Genomic DNA, 7,229 nt, shown 5'->3' on the forward strand with positions numbered 1-7,229 from the left:
CTAACAGTTTCTTTAAAACTCAAAAAGTTTTTTGCTAATGAATAGCCATTCTCCAAACCTGATGGGCTACTTTTCATTAACAAAAGAATAAAACATAATAAAAAATTAGCAAAGAAAGGAGTGGGGATGGGTGTATGGCGATACGTGTGTTAAAAAATGAATGAATAAATAATATTTAAATGAGATAAAGAAATGATATAAAATTTGTTGAAAGATGTATTTGAAATAGTAGGTAGGTAAAAGGTAAATGTCACTGTTTATTGTCTAAATAATACAAAAATATAGAGAAGCTGTTGAAGATACTCTTAGACATACTATTTTTAATGAGATAATCTTAGCATTGTCGTGTCAAACAAAACTACATCTTATCTAAGCTCAAAGACACAAACGGTCAAACCCCATTAAATTTCCTTTCATACACGACAATTTGTGTTTTCAAAAAGGAAAAACAATCAATGAAAACATGTTTTTTTTTTTTTTTTTTTTTTTTTTTTTTATCTAATACAATTGATGAAAATATGTTGATCCTAGAGTGTGATGATATAATCAGTGTTTTATTATTATTATTATTATTATCTCTCTCTCTCTCTCTCTCTCTCTCTCTCTCTCTATATATATATATATATACTAGTCGCAAACCCGTGCGATGCACGAGATAGTTTTAAATCAAATGTTAACATGTTCAGATTTAAACATCTCTCTACTTTCAATTATTGAAAGCTAAATTGACTCTAATATAAGATGAAACATGTAATATTATGAAGTAATATTAAAAATGAGATAAATATAGATATTATGAAGTAATATATTACAATAATCATAATATGCTTTTACATTTGGTTTAATAAGTATTACAAAAGAACATCGCACGGGAATGCTACTAATTTTTTTAATTAAAAATAAATAAAAATTATATCCATAATAGAAGGACATAAAATATCATTACTGTCCCAAAAGATGACACATAGATCATAGTTTTAAGCTGAAGCTCCTCCCAACAGTTTTTAATTTGCACATAAGTCCCAATACCATGTATTTTTGCTATGGCTTTTTTTTTTTTTTTTCAATTTCATTTATTTCATGACTTCCACTAAATATTCATTGTATTCATAATATTTAAAAAACGTTGAAGTAGAGTTGTATCCTCAAATAACTAAATAAAGGAGTTTAATTCCTCTCTGTTTCAATTTAAAACCAAATTGTGCATAAAAGCAAAAAAATTTCCTTTGTTCCACTATGTCTTTAGTACCAAAATCACAAATCCATTAAAACCAAATTGTGCATAGAAAATCTTAGAGATTGAAAGACAACTTTTAAAGTGTTTTTTGTATCTTCTTCCTTCATTGCTTTGTAGTAGTCCCTGAATATGCCCTTTTGTTTTCCTTGAGTACAGATGTTGGTGTGAGTTGCACATTGCTTTGAACATCAAGTTTTTGAAATTTTGTACAATCACCATCTTCTTCAATTGATAAGTTGTTGCTACATTCATTTGAAATATCACTGATGTAAGCCTAGCAATAGAACAGGTTGAGGAATGTATTACAACATATACATCTTAAATATCATATTTGTAATTTTGCTAAATTAAAAAATACGTACTTCTGTCATTTTATCAAGCTAAATTGCTTTGTCAATTTCTTCAAAAGAGTCAAAAAGTTTCTTGACGGAGTAGAATTCCCATCCATACTTGAGATTATAGTCATTTAGTTGTATTTTTCTTCTTAATTGAAGAAAAATATAGCATTCACATACTAACTTCAAAATTAAAAAAAAAAAATTAAATAAATAAAATAAAAATAAAAACATGATTATTTGATAAAAATACAAATTGTACATAGAAGTAATTAAAACAATGGAAATCTTGAGATGAAACAGTTAAACCAAACATAAAACCAAGTTTAAGATAACCAAGAAACTTAAATATGCAATCATATTCCAATTTCAAATTCTTTCTACAAACATATTACCAATAAATGTGCAATAAATAGTACAGAATAAAGGAAAGACTGGTAAATACCTGACTTTCCTTGTCTTGTAGTTGTATTACCAAATAAGCCCGATATCAAAATGCTAAATCCCAACCTGCAAAACAGTAAGAATCCAATTTTCAGCCAAGAAACATTAATAGAAGAGAAATAGTGTAGTACAGAAAGTTTGAAACAGTGTAATGTAGTGCAGATTTTAATGAAATAGTGTAGTGTAGTGCAAATTTTTCTTTTTTAATCTCCTTCATATCATCAAATAATTTGATTGTGAGAGTAGGCAGCTTACCCTCATAAAAAAAAAAAAAATGAGAACTCTTCCTATATATGTTATTTTCTTCAAGAATTAAATAGATTAGCATAAAAAATTTTATAATTCTATCCAATGAAAAAACAATCACTTGCATCACCATAGTTGCTGCTGTTAGCTAACTTTAAACTCATTTTTTCCATAGTGACCAGTAATTTATAGAAGCAAAGGAACCCAGATATTAAAAGCAAAAGCCTAAACTAGATCCTCTAATTGATTTAAGAATTCCATTTTGTTTTATGCAGTTACTTTTAGTTATAGTCTTGTAGCCTTGCAAGTATTTGAATGTATCTTATCTAATCAATGTGTCAGCTACATCATACCTTGCATGTCCATATGTTCATGTGTTTGAAGACAAAAATAATGTTGTTGAGCAATACAATATTCAATTCTGAAAAACTAAACAACACTGAAAAACTAACCTCAATGTACTCCACACCAATTTCGCTAAGATTATCAGGAATGTTGTGTAATGAAAGCAAGTTGATAACTCTACCTCGCTCAATTTCCACTAAACAAATTCAAACCCATAGCTCAGTTTCCACACAAAAATTCAAATTGATTATCACCATTTTAATATCTATTTAAAATATTGAAGATGTAACTCACTTCAAAAAATATCATCGTCAAAACACACTACTAAACTCAGTTACAAAGTTCCAAACCTAAGACTTATCTAAGCATGTGCACAAACTCAATTACAGATACAAAAGAAACACAGCTAAAACAGCACATATTAAAATAATAAGCCAACAGTAAACTATTGAAGTTACAGAAACCAACAACTGTCACATAAAAAGCTGAATAAATCCCTCTAGAATTACAAAACAGCTGACTTCACCATCTGTTGCAAATGCAATTCACAGAGTTCCATCTTTGGGGTAGCCCAAGACAACGAAGCCCCACATTCTACTACTGGTTATAACGTATCACACCACTTAATTCCAAGATACATCTTTCAATTTTTGATATAGAAAAGAAAATAAAGCTCAATACTAAAAATTTTTTCAACATATACCCAAAAACATTTTGTAAAAAATAGTAAATTCAAATCAGTAATGCATTCACAAAAGAAAATTCCCAAGTATATGTATAATGGTGTTTTTTTTAAGGATTGAAAAGAAGTGGAGCAACTATTATGACAAAGAATTCCATTAGCGTAATCATATTTATAATGAAAGTGGCAGAACACAAAGTGCTTTAGAAAATACCAGGTATTGACACTTAGATGGCTAAGAAAGTGAGTCCACTTAGAAGCACTCTGCTTCATGGAATAGAATCTCCAATTACTAATTCTCATGGCCCTTCAAACCACCCATGGAACAATGAATTTTAGACTCGAATTGGAAACATCAGAAGAAGTAAAGGGAAATCCATAAAATTGGATTGTTGGGGTCATATATAAATATATATATATATATATATATATAAAAAGAAGACCAGCTATTTCAAGCATAACCTAATCTTTAAAACCTCAATAGTTCTTTTCATCGAAGTGAACTAATTCAAAGTAAATTAATTTGAAGTAAACAAAAGCAGATCAGATCCTAAGTCATAATTCTGACATCAAATTGATTGAAAGCAAGCATAAATGCAGACCAACAATAGACTACCACTAAACAAATTCAAACCCATAACTCAGTTTCCACACCAAAAAAAAAAAAAAAAAAAAATCAAATTGATTATCATCAAAACACAATACTAAACTCAGTTATAGAGTTCCAAACCCAAACTCAATCATTTAATCAACTCTAGAATACAAAACAAAAATCAATGAAGCTGGGGTAAAAAATCTCAGAAAGGCTAAGAAAAAAAGCTAAACTAAAAGCTAAGAATTCCAAACTAAACGAATACCATACCTTTAACCCTGCTGCAAAAACTAAAATTAACAACAATTTATTGCATAATAACATATTACCAGTAAATTTTATTTATTTCAATTAACCTAAACAAATAAAGACCAATAAAATTATGGTAATAACACCAATAACCTGGAGGCCAAAGGTCAGAGGTCAATTCGTGTTTTGTGTTTTTCAGGGAAAAGATGGAGAGGTTCAGAGAGAGTTGAAGAAGAAGTAGATATCTTTGATTTTGCACGGGTTCAACATTAATCAAAACCAATTATCCAAATACCTAAATTAAAGAAAATCAAACCAAATCCAAATACCTAAATCTAAGATAACAAAAATTAAAATACCTGCACTGGTAGCGGCTTTGGCGGTATATGACGGTGGTGGGAGGCTGGCACTTTTTGCCACTGAAGGAGTGAGAGAGTGCCCATGGGATATGGTTTAGGGGTTTTGAGAATTGAGAGAGACAGAGGCTAGAGAGAACGGCAAAAGAGAGAAAGGGTATAAAACCTAAAATAAAAAAGAAAAATACAATAGTGGTAGAATTGGGTTCCAGTTTATAAAACCTAAAATAAAAAAGAAAAATAAAATAGTGGTAGAAATAAGTAGAATTGGGTTCCGGTTTTAAAAGGGTTTTATTATTATTATTATTATTATTATTATTTTAATATTGTGCTGATGTGGAAAATTGTGGGAGCTTCAAAAGTTTCGGTTTTATATATATATATATATATATATATATATAGATAACCAAAGTTTTGACTTTTGGTTGACCTCTCCACAAATTTTCACAACAGCAATTTTTATTTATATTTTTTAATTTGATTTAATTTTAATTTGGTTTAACAAATTGCAGAAAATTTATTAAATTTCTTTTTTTTTTAATTAAATTTAGTTATTTGGTGCCAAACAACTACAATACTTAAAGGAAACCTAAATAATAGGGAATTTTTAGATAATCCTAACAAACTATATATTAACTCCATTAATATAAATCTATTCCAAAAAAAGGGAATATATCTCCATTAATTTGATAATTTCTACGTTGATGGCATTTAAAAAAAAATTCTATCATATTTCCTTATATCTATCAATCACGTTTTCTTTCTCATCTTTTTTTCATTTTTTTATATTAATGTTGATTAGAAATTGTAATTTCAATAGGATTCAAACTCTATAATTATATCAAATGAGACTCAGCAAATATATATCATTTTTAATTATATCAATAGGATTTAAATTTTATATCAAATGGACTTTACCAACATATTCATCCTTTAAAAAAAATATTATATAACCAAATTTGATTCGGAATCCATCACCCTATATTATATTATAAATAGTTTTTTTAGGGATTATTTGTTACATTTTCAACTCGGCTTTTCATTCCTATATTATATTTTAAATAGTTTTTTTTTTTTTTTTGGATTATTCTTTCCGGTTTTATGTTAACATATATGAGAGATATTTTGGTCAATTAGAAAAAGTTTGATAAAACATAAAAGGAAAAAGAACTAAAGATCACACAATCTAAATAAATAAATAATGTTTGTATTAGGCAGAGGCTTTTGAAGATTGTTGTTTTTATTTTTTGAATTATTTACATTCATGTGTATTTATGTATTGGGTTTAATTGAATTGGAATTATATTTGAAACTTTGGTTTTGATTGAATAATGAAAATGGTAAAAGAAGTATGTCCCAATATTTGGAGTCTTCTGTATATGTGTTGTTGTAGTTTAAACTTGGTATTTGAATTGTTAAATTATTAATTCACAGTTTCACTGTTCATTTATGTTGAGGTCCAAAATATTACAATATTGTACCAAAGCCCAAAACAATACAAAAAAGATTGAAATCCAAGATCCACTTGGGCTTTCAATGAAAAGGCAAGGCTCAAATCCATTAAAAGTCAATAGGAAGGGACTCAAGCCCATGAATAGGCAAACAATAGACCTTAAAAAACAAAGAAAGAAGAAGTTTAGCCTAGCCCTTAAGGGAGAAAATCATTGGGGAACCCAAAGAGAAAACTGAAGTAGTATACCTGGGGATTCCCAGAGGCTCGGGATCCTCGAGATATGCAGCAATGCCAAGTTGGGATTGAGACAGTTCAAGGAAGCATGCCCAGGAGCACAAAAAATGAGAGCAAATGTGTCTCATCAGCCACCCAATGATGCAGAAAAAGGGTAGAAGACTTAGGGAACCAACAACTCATAAATAAGAGTCTGGTACCTTGGGAAACCCAGAAAGATGGACCATGAAGGGAAGGTGGCTGGGGATCTTTTAGCCTGATGGGAGGGAATCCACCCATTTAGGAAAAATAATAAAAAGGAAAGCAGCTAAAAGGTAGGTTTGAAAATGTGGTATCTAGAAGTTTTGGAAAAAGAAAGATCAAAGGTCAGCCCTTCAGGACCCTCAAAAACAGGAAATTCAGCTAGGGGCTTTTGAAGAGGGAACCTCAAAAGAGGAAAATAGTAAAAAAATAAGGAAGGAACTAGCCACCAATGTTATTAACACAATATTGGTTCTGGTACCAAAGGCAGCAAATGGAGAGAATCAGTGGTATACTAAAAACCCTAGGATGACATTATAAAAGGAGGGGCAATCAACAATAAAGGGCATTCAGGAACAGTGAATCAAAGGAAAAGATCCTTGAGAAAAGTTTGTTAGAATTCAAAAAAGAGAAAAGAGAGGGAAAACACTGTCCGAGATCCTGAAATAGCCACTAGAGAATACACTTGGATTCAAAGGGATTCAAATTTCGCAATTCTTAAAGGCCTAAGTAGTTATCTAATTCTATGATTGTTGAACTTATTTGGACCTTGTAACATATCCTACTGAGCGTGATGTATTAAAAACTTAAGAAAATAATGAAATATTCCATATCATCCTAAGGATCCCTAACGTTTATTTCATTTTTTCTCTTATATCACTTCTTTACTGTTCCTTGTTGTACAATACATATATGTTTTTTGTGTGTTAGTATGTATGTGTTGTAGGATCTCCACTTTGTGCTTAGTATGTATGTGTTGTAGGATCTCCGCTTTGTGCACAACTTGGTTCGAAATCAGCCCAACTTAGCTGCGGT

The sequence above is a fragment of the Quercus lobata genome, chromosome 4, assembly GCF_001633185.2.
Source record: "Quercus lobata isolate SW786 chromosome 4, ValleyOak3.0 Primary Assembly, whole genome shotgun sequence".
NCBI lineage: Eukaryota > Viridiplantae > Streptophyta > Magnoliopsida > Fagales > Fagaceae > Quercus > Quercus lobata.